At 33.7% G+C, this 13703-nt stretch overlaps 1 long non-coding RNA gene across 1 annotated transcript in view; it reads right to left on the reverse strand.

Annotated features, from left to right (window-relative positions):
• Positions 1-13703, reverse strand: part of LOC134736515 (uncharacterized) — a 157371-nt gene that overhangs the window by 107319 nt on the left and 36349 nt on the right. The window contains exon 2 of the long non-coding RNA XR_010120589.1: positions 12731-12872. This is a non-coding gene — a long non-coding RNA (uncharacterized lncRNA). The remainder of the gene's footprint in view (positions 1-12730; positions 12873-13703) is intronic.

A 13703-nucleotide genomic window follows, 5' to 3' on the forward strand; every position in this document is an offset into this window, starting at 1 on the left:
AAATGCATAGTGCCATGTATCCATCATTACAGAATTATATCCACAGCCCTAAAAATTATCTGTGCTTCACCTACTCTTCTCTTAACCATTCCCCTAGCCCTACTCTAGACACTGGCAACCACTGATGTTTTTGCTATCACTATAGTCTGTTTGGCTTTTTCGGTATATCACATGGTTGCAATTACACAGTATGTACACTTTTTAGACTATTTTTCACTTAGCAATATACGCATTTAAAGTTTAACCATGGCTTTCATTGGCTTGAAATTTCATTCCTTTTTATTGCTGAATAATATTTTATTATGTGGATGTATCACAGTTCAATTATTCATTCACCTATTGACCGGTATCTTGGTGGTTTTCAAGTTTTGAGAATGATGAATAAAGCTCCCAAATATCTATGAGCAGGTATTTATGTGGACATAAGTTTTCAAATCCTTTGGGTAAATATCAAGAAGTGCCATTGCTAGATTTTATGGAGTGTGTTTAGTCTTTATAAGAAATCGCCAAACTGTCTTCCAAAGTGGCTGTATCTTTTTGCATCCCCACCAGCAATGAATAAGAGTTCCTGTTGCTCTACAATTTCACCAGCATTTGATGTTGTCAGTGTTCTGAATTTTAACCATTTGTAATGGTTAATATCAAATGTCAACTAGATTGGATTGAAAGGTGCAAAGTATTGTTCCTGGGTATGTCTGCGAGGGTGTTGCCAAAGGAGATTAACATTTGACTCAGTGGACTGGGAGAGGCAGACCCACACTCAATCCGGGTGGGTACCAACTAATCAGCTGCCAGCACGGCCACAATAAGAAACAGGCAGAAGAATATGGACAGACTAGATTGGCCTAGCCTCCCAGCCTACATCTTTCTCCCATGCAGGATGCTTCCTGCCCTTGAACATCGGAATCTAAGTTCTTCAGCTTTGGGACTCGAACTAGCTTCCTTGCTTCTCAGCTTACAGACAGCCTGTTGTGGGACCTTGAGATCATATGAGTTAACACTCCTTAATAAACTCTCCTTTATATATATATCTACCCTATTAGTTCTGTTCCTCTAGAGAACTATGACTAATACACCATTCTAATAGGCATGTAGTGGTATCTCACTGTTGCTTTAACTTGTAAACCACTAATAATAGCTGATGTTGAAGATCATTTCATGTTTCTTTTTATATCTTTTTAGTAAAGTGTTGATGCATATCTTTTGCCAAATTTAAATAGGATTGTTTGTTGTCTGTTGAATTTTAAGAATTTTTTGTATAATTTGGATAAAATTCCTTTATTATAAATGTGTTTTGAAAATATTTTTCCCAATTTGTTGCTTGTTTTTTTATTCTCTTAACAATGTTATTCACAAACCACAATTTTAATGAGGTTCAGCTCATACTGTATTCCTTCCATGATAATAATTTTTTGCAGTATCTAAAAGCCCATTAAAACCAAAGGTAGATTTACCTCTCTGTTATCTTCTAGATGTTTTATGGTTTTGTCTTGCATTTAGTATATAATCCATTTTAATTAATTTCTGTTAAAGGTATAAATTCAGTGTCTAGATTTAAGTTTTTGCATGAGTATGTCCAGGTGTTACAGTACCATTTTTTTTCATTTGGTTGCCTTTGCTCCTCCGTCAGAGATCAGCTGACTATGTTGATGCAGTTCTATTTCTGAGCTCCCTATTCTGAACCACTGATATGTCTATTCTTTCAACAATATAACACTTTCTTGATTTATAAGAGTGTATAGTAAGTCTTGAAGATGATTAGTGTCTGTTCTTCAACTTTGTTCTTCTTAAGTATTGTGTTGGCTATTCTGGTTTTTTTATTTCTATATAACTTTATCAGTCTTTTGATATGCAAAAATAACATTAGGATGTTGGGATTGAGTTGAATCTATAGATAAAGTTGGGAAGAACTGACATCTTAACAATATTAAGTCTTTTTACCCATGAACATGGAATATATCTTCATTTATTTAGAACTTCTTCAATTTCTCTCATCAGCATTTTGTAGTTTTCATTATATAAGTTATGTATATACTTTCTTAGATTTACATCTAACATTTTTATTTATTTCATGTTAAATAGTGTTGTATTTTAATTTCAAATTCTGATTGCTCATTGCTGATACATAGGAGCACAATTAACTTTGCATATTTACATTGTGTCCTATAATGTTACCATAATGTATTCTTAGGTTTATAATTTTTTAAATTGTTTCATTTGGATTTTCTACATAGATAATAATCTGATTTTGAGCTAAGACAGTTTTATGTCTTCTTTTCCAATCTCTAAGCCTTTCATTTCTTTTTCTTGCCTTAATGCAGTATCCAGGAGGACTTCTAGTATGATGTTGAAAAGGAATGAGAAAGGAGATATACTTTTCTTGTTTCTGATTTTAGGGGAAGAACCTCTAGTGTCTCTCCATTAAGGATGATGTTATGTTAGTTGTAAGCTTTCTATATATTCTTTATCAAGTTGAGGAAGTTCTTCTCTGTTCCCAGTTTTCTAAGAGTTATCATCATTAATGGATGCTGGCAGAAATCAATTTTTGAAAACATCAGAAGACTATGGAAATAATGAGTACTAAAATAAACTAAAATTAGATTAAAATTCCATTAAAAAACTCTTCTTAATTAACCTATGATGAGCAGCAATTTTTCTTGTGGGGGAATTTGCCAACTCTCCATGTGACATGATAATCAGGATTAGCCCAACAGAATATTCTCTCTGGGGGTGAGGGGTAATGAAAATCATCAAGGTTACTTGAACTGGCCTGACCATTCACCAGCACAAAAAACAAGGCTGGATTTACCCCTGGCACATTTGATGTATTCTGAATCCTGGAGTGACATGGGAGTCTGGATATCTGGGTCATGAAGACAAAGTAAAATCATACAACATACAGTGTCACACTGCTTGAAATACAAGGGAGTGCTGACAACACAAACACAGTCTCTCCTTCATAGCATAGGTCAGACTCTCAGAGTATATAGGATGAGGCTAAGGAGCTCAACTAAAAACCTCTAAGAGATAGAATGTGGTCTTTCACATTTGTTAGCTCTGAGGAATCAGAAACTTGCCACATTCTCAATCAATGACTGGTAGAGAACCACCATTTAGGTTTTGGCCTACTAAGCTTCTACAGAAACAAATGTTTTGTAAATTAAAAATAAACTCTAGAGTAAATACTAAAACCTTAAAGATACTGAAGGTGAACAAAGCAACCCAACTGGATGACACTTGAAGGAAGGGAATGCTCCAGAGTGGATTTCACGACTTCTGGCCTGAGGCAGGCTGCTGGCAGTGCTACTTGGATAGCTGAATCTTTGAAAGAAAATGTGAAATATTTCTGGCATGAGGAAGAAAAGTACTGAGTTTTAGACAACCATAGGGCTGGACATTGGGAGAGAAACCTGAGGAAGGAGAGAACCAGAGAAAGAATGCTCCGAAATCTGTGTATAACCACTGCCTAAATATCTAGGTTACCCTTGAACCATACAAACATGGGACAGACACCAAACAGCTAAAGCTAAGAACTAAAGAACCGAATTTAGGATTGAGCTTCTACATAAGACACTGTGTTGTTTGAGTCAACCAAGTTAATTGCCTAATAAAACACAAAAACAAATTGAGCAAATATTTGACATTTTGATGCTTCCGGCGGTCTTACTTTTAACACTTACGGCTTCAGCTGGGATACTCCCTTTTAGTTATACTTAATTTTTATAGAATGAATGATTGTAAAAACTATTTAAAATTATTTTGAAATAAAGGCATATATGAAATAGTTCAAAAGCATTTGTAATTTTCTACTATGTATGAAGCTACAAAAACATACATTTAAATTACTGTAATATTACTTACATTGCTTTATTTCTTCATATGTGTAGCAGTTTTGTCACTATAATATTTGCTTTTGCAAGCCATTTTGCCACACCAGAGGCAATTTTGCATGTCATTTCTTTTGGGAATGCCAAACTTTATCAGAAAAAAAACAAAGAACCATGAAGCACCCTTAAATAGAACCTAATGCACAGAGATTAATATAATATGCAACTTCACACACGAAAAAATTCACTGTGTGAAGTATTGAAACCAGTTTGTGCTCCAAAAACATGAACATTGATGATTTCTATTTTAAACAATTCCTGACCACTCCTCTAAATTATTTACCTCATTTTCTACCCATGCATTCATGCATGCATCCATGCATCCATCCATCCATCCATCCACCCATTCAACCATTCACCCATCCATCTGGCACAACAGCAAAAACTGAATTATAGAAATACTCAGACAGGAGAGAATATCCATTCTGACTAAGGGTCAATGAACTGACTACTACTCTTACAATTTATAGATTTCACAATTAGAGCTTTTTTTCACAAAATAATTTCTGTATCCATATGTCTAATTTTTGTTCCTTCTGTGCTATCCACATAATTTCAGATGCTTCAGCTATAGATTAAATTTGCATGGTGTAATTTTTTTTCCTTTGGTCCTGTGCCACAATGCTAGGTAATTCAGTAGAGTGTAGAGTAATTCCTAAAATGGGAATGGCCAGCCATACTCTGCAAGTCTTAGAAATACATTCCACTAAACCGAAAGTAGAAGATTCCCCAACTCAACAAGGACTCAATAAGGGCTTTGAAATCCTTAGCGGGACTCGAAAGGGCCCATGCTTTTGTCCAGTATCAGCCAGTATGAGAGAAAAAGTGACAGACAGTAAGATAAACAATTAAGAGGTAGTAGTTTTTAGTAATTGTATTTAAAATCTTACTTTGAAAATCTTACAAAAATATAGAACTTGAAGAACAAACATCCTCAGCCCTTGCCTAGGCTCTGGGAAAATCTCATGAAAGTGGAAGCTCCAGAGTTTAAGCTTTGCTAACTTCATTGCAGTATTGTCAATTTTGCTAATTACTAGTTGAAATTCCTAATGAAGGTACAAACAGAAGGAAACCTTACATGTTTTCACACTTATCTTTCCATAATGGACAGCAATTTAGCAAGAGGGGCAAAATACATAATATTTTCCTCACTGATACATGAAAAGCAGAGCAAACTCTATTTTCTAAAATTATGCCTAAGTAGAAGTTATTTTGTGAGCAGAAAAACCATACACTTGAGATATTTTCATGTCTGTTTTGTTTCAGAAGTTTTGAAAAAGAAACACAAATATTTTGGAAACTTAAAATTGTTCAAATAAGACATCCATTCAAATCTCCTCATTAATAAAACCTATCTCTGTATTTTATAGTATTGTTTTTGCATTGCCTAAGGAAAAAGGATAACACCTCTTTGCCTGGTATTCAAGGGTTTCTAAAAAACTATTAAAACCTCTATTCAACTAAAATCTTTTGTATTTTCAAGGCTTCAGCCAAATGTATTTACTTTCTTTTTATATGGGCACCACGTATTTTCTCATCACCCATGCTCTTTCTTCTTCTGGAATATTTTCATTCTTTCTTGTTTTGAATAAGTCCTATCTTCATGAACCAGCTCTTTAATAAAAGCATTCTCTCTGTACTCAAATTCATGCAACAATGTTTCCTTTTACTGTCTGAAAGGCTAGGAATTTGTGCCTTAAAAACTAGCTCACCTTTCCTACTAATTGCAAGCTCATAAAGATAAAAGACTGCATATTTTCACTTTGATATCCCCTATGTTACCTTGACAGTACCATACAAAAATGTCTAGACAATAATTATTTGTTCAAAATACAGACAAAATTATACCCAATACATTAATAAAAATAACATAGTTACACCTAATTTGGACCCCCGTGGATCATCTCTGGGCCATATCTGTTCTAAAACACAGCAAGCCTTCTTAACCTCCTATTTATCTGATTAGATAGTCCTAGTATACATATTTGAAGTTAAAGTTGCTGTAAGAAAAATCTAAATATTTATGAATATTTTCTGCACTATGCATACACATTTATTTTATCTTTATCTTTAGGTTCCATTTCAATGCACTGACCTAGTTATTTTGACTCAGTACAAAATAACAACACTACACCACCTTATTTATAGTAGTTACATTGTAGAGTATAAATGGGAAATGCCTGCTTCTCTCATAAATCGTCAAATAACACAGGGAATGTGAGAGAGTGATATACAAAATCCATCTTTAAAAAACAAGATGACAGAGGGTTGCAAGGAGGCTAAAGAGAACCCCTACAGGTTCAGATTTCAGGGATGTGTGGCTAAAAATTATTTTCTAAAGGAGGCAGCACATCCTGAAAAGAAAAATAATCACCCCTTTTTTAAAGCAACGGTAACATGGTCCAGGGATTAACATGAGATTTCTTGGACATGTTTACCATGAAGAAAGAGCTGGAAAAGTTAGAATAAATGAGAAATCCTTTAGACATGCCATATTTGTAGGAAGCTGCCTGTTGGTGAGAAAGTATGGTTAAAAAACAAATTATGAGCAGCCCTGTATCTACAGATATCTGACAGCAGGAAATAATAAAAGCTAACACAAAATCACAAATATACCGTGTCATAAATAACTTTACTGAAACTGAAGGGAATTTTCCTTATGCTTAGAAACTCTTCATTTAGTAAACTTTTCTAGCATTTAGAATTTTCCTGCATTTATATATTATTTAACAGATAAAATTACTTAATTAAAAAAAACAAACTGCCTGTATGACTGCTCTAACATTAGGTAGTTAGTATCTGCTTTGCTTGTGTGCTTGTTTTTCAGAAGGTAGTAGCAAGAGCAAGACCACTATGTATTTCAGCATATTACTAAGGCATCCTCCTGAATTTAGCACTATTGTTCTCCTTCCACTGAGTAGTGTGGTGAAAATTAATAAAATAATTACTGGAAACAGTATTATTTCTTTCTAGATAAATGTTTATTACTATTGTTGTTATTATACTTACATAAGTCCAGTTAATATTATAAACAGAAAATAAGGACAGGCAATGAATATAATTCCTTAAACTTGAAAGTCACATGCATTTAAAATAGGTCATAGATGTATAGGTGGCAGCAGCTCTGGAGAAATATATTTCTCAGATGTTGGCTGAATTATAGGAAATAATCCTTGAGTGAAGTGAAAAATTCTATAAGCCACTTACTTATTCACATAACCCAAATAAAAATATTTAACTCATTGTGTTTGATTCCAAGACTGTTTAGAGATCACTAGTTTTTACGCACTAGTTGCCCCATTTCAAAATGAAATATAATAACCTATAGACTCTTTGTTATTTAACGTTTTTGTTTTTCCATTATTAGAGGTAACTGAAAGTTGAATAGAATTTAGAACTGAGTGTTAATGGTCAGTAGGGAATGTTTAGATTTTGCTGGCTTAATTATTTCATTCAAAACATGTTCACACATCGTGGAAATACATTCTTATGTGGAAAGCGTTTGTGCAGTGCTACTGAATACATGATAGGAGCAGATATATATAATACCTACGATGTTAGTAATAACAGCATTTGTGAGCTGGTAAGTAGCACTTTCAGGACATGAAACACAAAGCAATGAAGCAATGCTTCATTCATATTCTTCTAAAAGCAAACTTGATTTTGATACTTTGGTTGGAATAGTGGAAGTGAAAAACCTGCCTTTACATTCACAATAGCCTCTTGTTTGCTAAGAAATAATACCACTGCCGAACCAATTGTAAATGCAAAGTAGAAAGCATTATGAAGAAAAGCAAAATTCAGTCATGCTTGCAAAGTCTGAAATGTAGTCACTATGATAAGAACATACATTAACAGGTGTGCAATTGATGACTGACAGATTGAATTAACAGATTTTCACACAACTCCACAGAAACACAAATAAAGCACAATAAAGAAACATAGGTCCAGTCAAAACATTAGGATTAAGCACTTGATGTGTCAACTTTGTAGATTTCTGCAGTTTGTGTGTGTGTGCACGCATGTGTACGGGCACATATACATATTCATGCTTCCTAACTTAAAGCTGTAGAGATTTTAATCAGTATACAGGGGATGACATAAGGGAACCAATAACTGGGGCAAAGACTGCCTTCCAATAATGCAAATTGGAAAAACTGATTTAGAGTAAATGAGATTAGCCTTCTAATAAAGTAACTAAAAGTAAAGCATAATCTGTAATCATTGAATAAAACGGATCTTGATTGAGTAGCTTTAATCCAATCAAGGTGTCTAGAGTATAGTCTGTTTTACATGATCATTTCAGTAAGTCAAACTTAGTCAAATATATTATCTATGTGGGTCTTGAACTGATATAATTTTTAAAACATTTATTATTTTCAAACTTTTTTCTGTAATATAACAATATATCTATAGAAAAATATATCTTACTGGCTTGTGCAAGTAATTCAGATCCTATAATTGTGTGATTTAAAATAAATATTTTTCCAGTAATTATTGATCCATAACAAATACAACTTAGTAAGTACCCACTTACAACTGTACATTATCAAGGTAAAAGTACACTAATGTAAAGAGGAGTCAGGGCTTATCCCACGACTATTACTCTTTTTCCTCAATATCAAAAAGTCAGAATTATGGATAAGATATTTTTGACCCTTCCTTGTGCTATCAGCATCTCCATGGCCTGGATAAGGAAGATAACTAACATAAGTCTATTTATTCATTAGTCTTGTTAATACTAATTAAGTACTTTGTGTTCAGAGCATGCACTTATTTAAAATATGTTGAAAGCACAAAGAAAAATGAAGCATTTTATTCTTCTTACTCAAGGTGATAGAAGTCTAGTCACCCACCATCACTGTAAAAGAAGACAGTTTTTTAAGGCTATCACTTTCCTCATTTCTAATGACCTTGCTGGATCTCTTTCCTTATAGGATAATTTATGTGTGATGACATAACTACCTATTCTCAATGTGAGATTTCTTGAGAGTTCTATCTAAAGGAATGTCATTGGCACTTCAAAGAAAGCAGTGGAAAATAAAGGTTTATAATATCATGGAACTAGTTTTTCGGGGGGAGAAACAGACATTAAGCAGATAGCTACGTATTTAAGTATTTAGTGTTAATAAGTCCTACAAATAATAAGGGGTGCTAAACAGCACATACATGGAAATTAGAGTTAGTGTGAGAAAACTAGTCTGAAAAATATAAGTTTGAGATTAAAAGAATAAATAAAGAATAAATGTAAAACCGAGATGTTTGGCATTAAGAGAGAGTGTAAATTGTCAGGAAGCTCAGAATTCTACTAAGCACTCAAAATAATGACCTTATACAATAAATTTCTTTCCATCTAAATGTTTTCTAATCTAAATGTTTCTTCATTTTAACTCGCCTGTAGCTTTTGTTGAGATGTAAGACTTTTAAAAGACAGTCATTATAAGTGTGATTTCCCAAAAACATACTTAAGAAGCAAAAATCATTTGTTCTCACAATTGCTATAGTAATACAAAAAAATCCAAATATCAAACACTTTTCTATACAAGTTATCTCTTAAGCACTTGAGATTATTTGCAAATGAATCTTTTATAGTGGTCTCAAAGGACTCTCACTTACTGCAGCTTTTTGTCTTTCACAGGTGAGAAACTTCAAGTGCCTACAATAATTTTACTTGAGCCTTAACTATCCTTTCAAAGCAGGTGCAAAAACCTAAAGAGCCATCATATTCATCACTCAGCAAGATTTTTATGTATCTAACATTGAAAGAAAGGTGCAAGTTTTATTTGAGATTACTTTTAAAAATCCTAAGAGAACTGAATTATCCCTCAGCAACTTGCCTCACATAAGCAATTTATTCACAATTACGTTGATTATCCCTTGTCAGACTTCCAGGAATTTCACTTAAATTCACACTCCCATGCATATTCTGAAAAACGATCTTATTCAAATTGCTAAATAAGGGAAACAATGTCCTTAAAAATAATTTTTTAGTAGGGCAGAAGACGGTATTGGTCTCCTTGGGCTGCTACCACAAAACACTACAGATCACGTGGCTTATCAATATAAAAATTGATTTCTTACAATTTTAGAGGTGGGGCATTCCCAGATTGAGGGACAGGTAGATTCAGTGTCTGGGAAAGTCTGCTTCCTGGTTCATAAGTGGCCATCCCCTAGCTAAGTACTCACATAAAGGAAGAAGGGCAGGGCCCACCTGGAGCCTCTTTTATGAGAACTCTACATTCATGAGGACTCCATTCTCATGACCTAATCACATCCCAAAGGCCCTACCTTCTAATAACATCATCTAGAGGGTTATGATTTCAACACCTGAATTTAGAAGGGGACACAAACAGCCAGACCACAGTAGGGTAGTATCTTAAGTAAGATGCTAGAACTATACGTTGCTCTGTGCTAATAATATAAAATTGTGTTTACCAATTGTTCATGCAAAGGTACAACAGGAATTTTCATCATGAATTTGACCACAGTCAAGTATTAGGAGCACGATCATATATTACTGCCATCACAATACATAATTAACATAGAAAAGTAATTCATATAAAAAGGCAAATTGTTTCCCATAAGTGATAAGTTTACTATGAAATCATAAAAGTAAATTCAGGTATAAAATATATTATCAAATATTTATGTATACTTTTTAGATATGGTCGACTTCACAGGATCTTTCTTAAGAGAACTAAGATGTTGCAAAATTAAGAATAACCCAAAAGTTATTGTTATTTTTCTTTGGATTCAAATCACAGCAACACTCAGATATACATCTTTACTATGTTATGATGCCAAATGGTATATCCAGTTTGACCTATTCAGTAACAGTTATTAATTAGGTACAAACATAAACAAACAGAGGACTTGTAGAAAATCAACTTTAATTGACAATGACATGCTTGAAATTTTTTTCCTGTATCTAAGACAAAACCCAAATATTTATCTCCCATTTTCATGACTTTTTCTTCATAGTTTTGTACATACAGACTTCTTTAGTTTTCAAACTAATGAAGATAATTGTTCATTAATATTTTCATGCTTACAAAACATAAAACACTAGGATCATGTAGGCTTTTTATTAAAGAAAACTAGCAAACATTGTTGAAACCTGATTCAATAGGAAAAATGCTTTGAAGGCTAGAGATAGTGTGGCAGTCCAGGTCTCCCTAATGGCCGAACAGGCAGGCCTCCGTAACAACTGTTTCAGCACTGACTAAGCGGTTAAGTTAAATATTAAAAGCTGACAGAGCCAGTGCAATTATACAAGGACTGGAATATGACAAAAGCCCACCAAGAGTTTTGCCTAGGCCTTTCCTGGGCCTTAAATCATGACAAGATAATGAAGAAGTTCTTAATAGGACCCGCTTAGGATTCAACAAGTTTTATTGGGGGTCTGAAGAAACTCAGACCTCCACAAACAAGTTTATTGGGGGTCTGAAGGAACTCCTCAAACCTCCATGATTTAGTAGGAGACAAGATAAAAGTAATCACCCCAGCACCTGTATCCATTTAAATTAAGTAAATTTACTGAGGATTCAGAAGAAGGGCTTGAGAACTCAGATCTTATAGATTGAAAGAAGTTAATCACTTATGTCTTTAGATAAATGCACACTTACACGTAAACACATAGCTTAGAGGGTATATAAGCTCTGGAAAACTTAGTAACTTTGAGTTTGTCTGGCGTTATTTTCCAGGCCTTCTCCTTGTACCTGGTTACAGAAATAAAAACTCTATTCTTTCTCAGTTCATCTGCATGTTGTTATTGGGCCAAGAGAATAAGCAGCCCAAATACAGTTTGGTTCAGGAACAATAGTGTTTTTTGTTTTTTGTTTTTCTGAAGAGAGTTACAGACTTTTCCCCACCCGTCTGTTTACAACACAAGGTAAGGAAGCCAGAGAGCCTTCTCCCCTCCACAGAGATTTGTTTATATGCCAGTGTTTCTCTCTCCCTAGAGGAGAGGATGGATCAATGTGCCAACCACCCTGCTTATGCTCCAAGTCTCATAATTCCATCATCATTCTCCTGCAGCACAATCCCACTGCATGCATGAGATAACATCATGTTTTTACCTTATTGCCCTGTGGGAAATGGAGCTAGGAGAACCAGTGCTAAGATGTGCTGTAAGTAAAAAACAGACCATCTTCCGATCCCAAGACCTCATGTTTAATATCAGAATACCTATATCTAAACTTACCCATATGAAAGCAAGATTCAATGACAAAAGCACTAGAACAAGACAAAATGCACTTGCTAAAGGGTTACTTTGCAAGGAAGTCAGACCTCAGAAAGATTTGCTCATCAAATACACACACACACACACACACACAAAAATACACTCACACAAAGTATTTCAGGACAAAAGAAACTGCAAAATTACCAGGGTTAGCATGTTAATACCAGTTACGAAAAATAGACTTTTTCTCAAATAATTTCTATATCCACATAGAATGTAACATGTCTTCCAAAATCAGCATTGCACAGCCCAGGGATAAAGGAATTTGCTTCTGAGTTTGTTTTCTCACTTCCTAGTCAGCAACAAAAAGAAAATGCTTAAACTATTACACTGTTTGTTTGTTTATCTCAGGGTACAAAGTACCCCACACTTTATCAACTCTAGGAAATTCAATTTATATTTATTCCTGATGGCAGTTAAATAAAATGTCAATTTTGGTTCCCCAATTCCTCCTTGTGATCAAACCTCTGCTCCTAAGGCATAGTTTAAACACAGAAAGTGATGTTGAAACGTTTGGAATTCAATACCATTAATTTTTTCATTGCCCAGGTTTATTTGCATAGATATAACAAAATATGTTAAATAATATACCAACACTTACTTGTCAAGAGATGTTGATTAGTGGGCAAAGCCATTCTTATTTTCTGGTTAACAAAACTGGAACCTAGACAGTCTTCTCAAGTCTCTAGGGTTGTAATTTATTTCAAGGAGTCAGAGGTATTTCATTTCCAATATCAGCTTCTCTGAAAAGATCAGAAACAAGAACCTTTGAATCTAACTCATCCATGTTTCACCTGTGGTACCTATAACTATAAAGGTATATTCTGTCTTTTCTGAGATCCCAAGGTTGTTAATATTCCTTTCCTGCCAGAAGGTAATGTTCTTTACTGCCTTTGTCTGTAATTTTATAAATTGTAGAAAGATAACAGGCTTGCTTCCAGGTATCATTTTTAAATGTGAAAAGAGGTCCTATATTATATTTATCATACCTAACTCAAGAGATTTCTATCATAGTTTAGCTACATATTTGATTTATCTAATTATATCCTTTTAGGAAAAGGGTATATTCTTAAACCTAAGTAAAGAATTACATAGCTATCAAAAGCAAAGAAATATGGTAAATGTGCTGGAAAATATTTAAAAACTGTCACTATTGTTTTGAACATATTTGTAAACAAGATCAATTAATATTTATAATTATTTTCCAAAAGTGTAATTATTAAGTGTTTTTTCCCTGAAAAGTATTACCATATAAACATTGATAATCATTTTGGTAAGACAATTTGTTTAATTCTAAATGTTAGCTATATCCATTAGTGATATATGATACATGATAAAATCATTGTTGAATTCCTGTTTGTATCAACTTTTAGGTACAAATAACATACAAATAATGTAGCTCTTCTATATGCACATATATTTAATATTTATATTGTATAAATGTAAATTATTTTTTCAAGATAAAATACGCCGTACTTTTTCAAGAAACGACAAACATGCAAAAATTAATGTTGCTGAGAGAAGAGGCAGAGGTGAGAAGATACCTACAATTAAGTTATATTATACTAAGATAC

This window comes from Symphalangus syndactylus, chromosome 4, assembly GCF_028878055.3.
Source record: "Symphalangus syndactylus isolate Jambi chromosome 4, NHGRI_mSymSyn1-v2.1_pri, whole genome shotgun sequence".
Lineage (NCBI taxonomy): Eukaryota > Metazoa > Chordata > Mammalia > Primates > Hylobatidae > Symphalangus > Symphalangus syndactylus.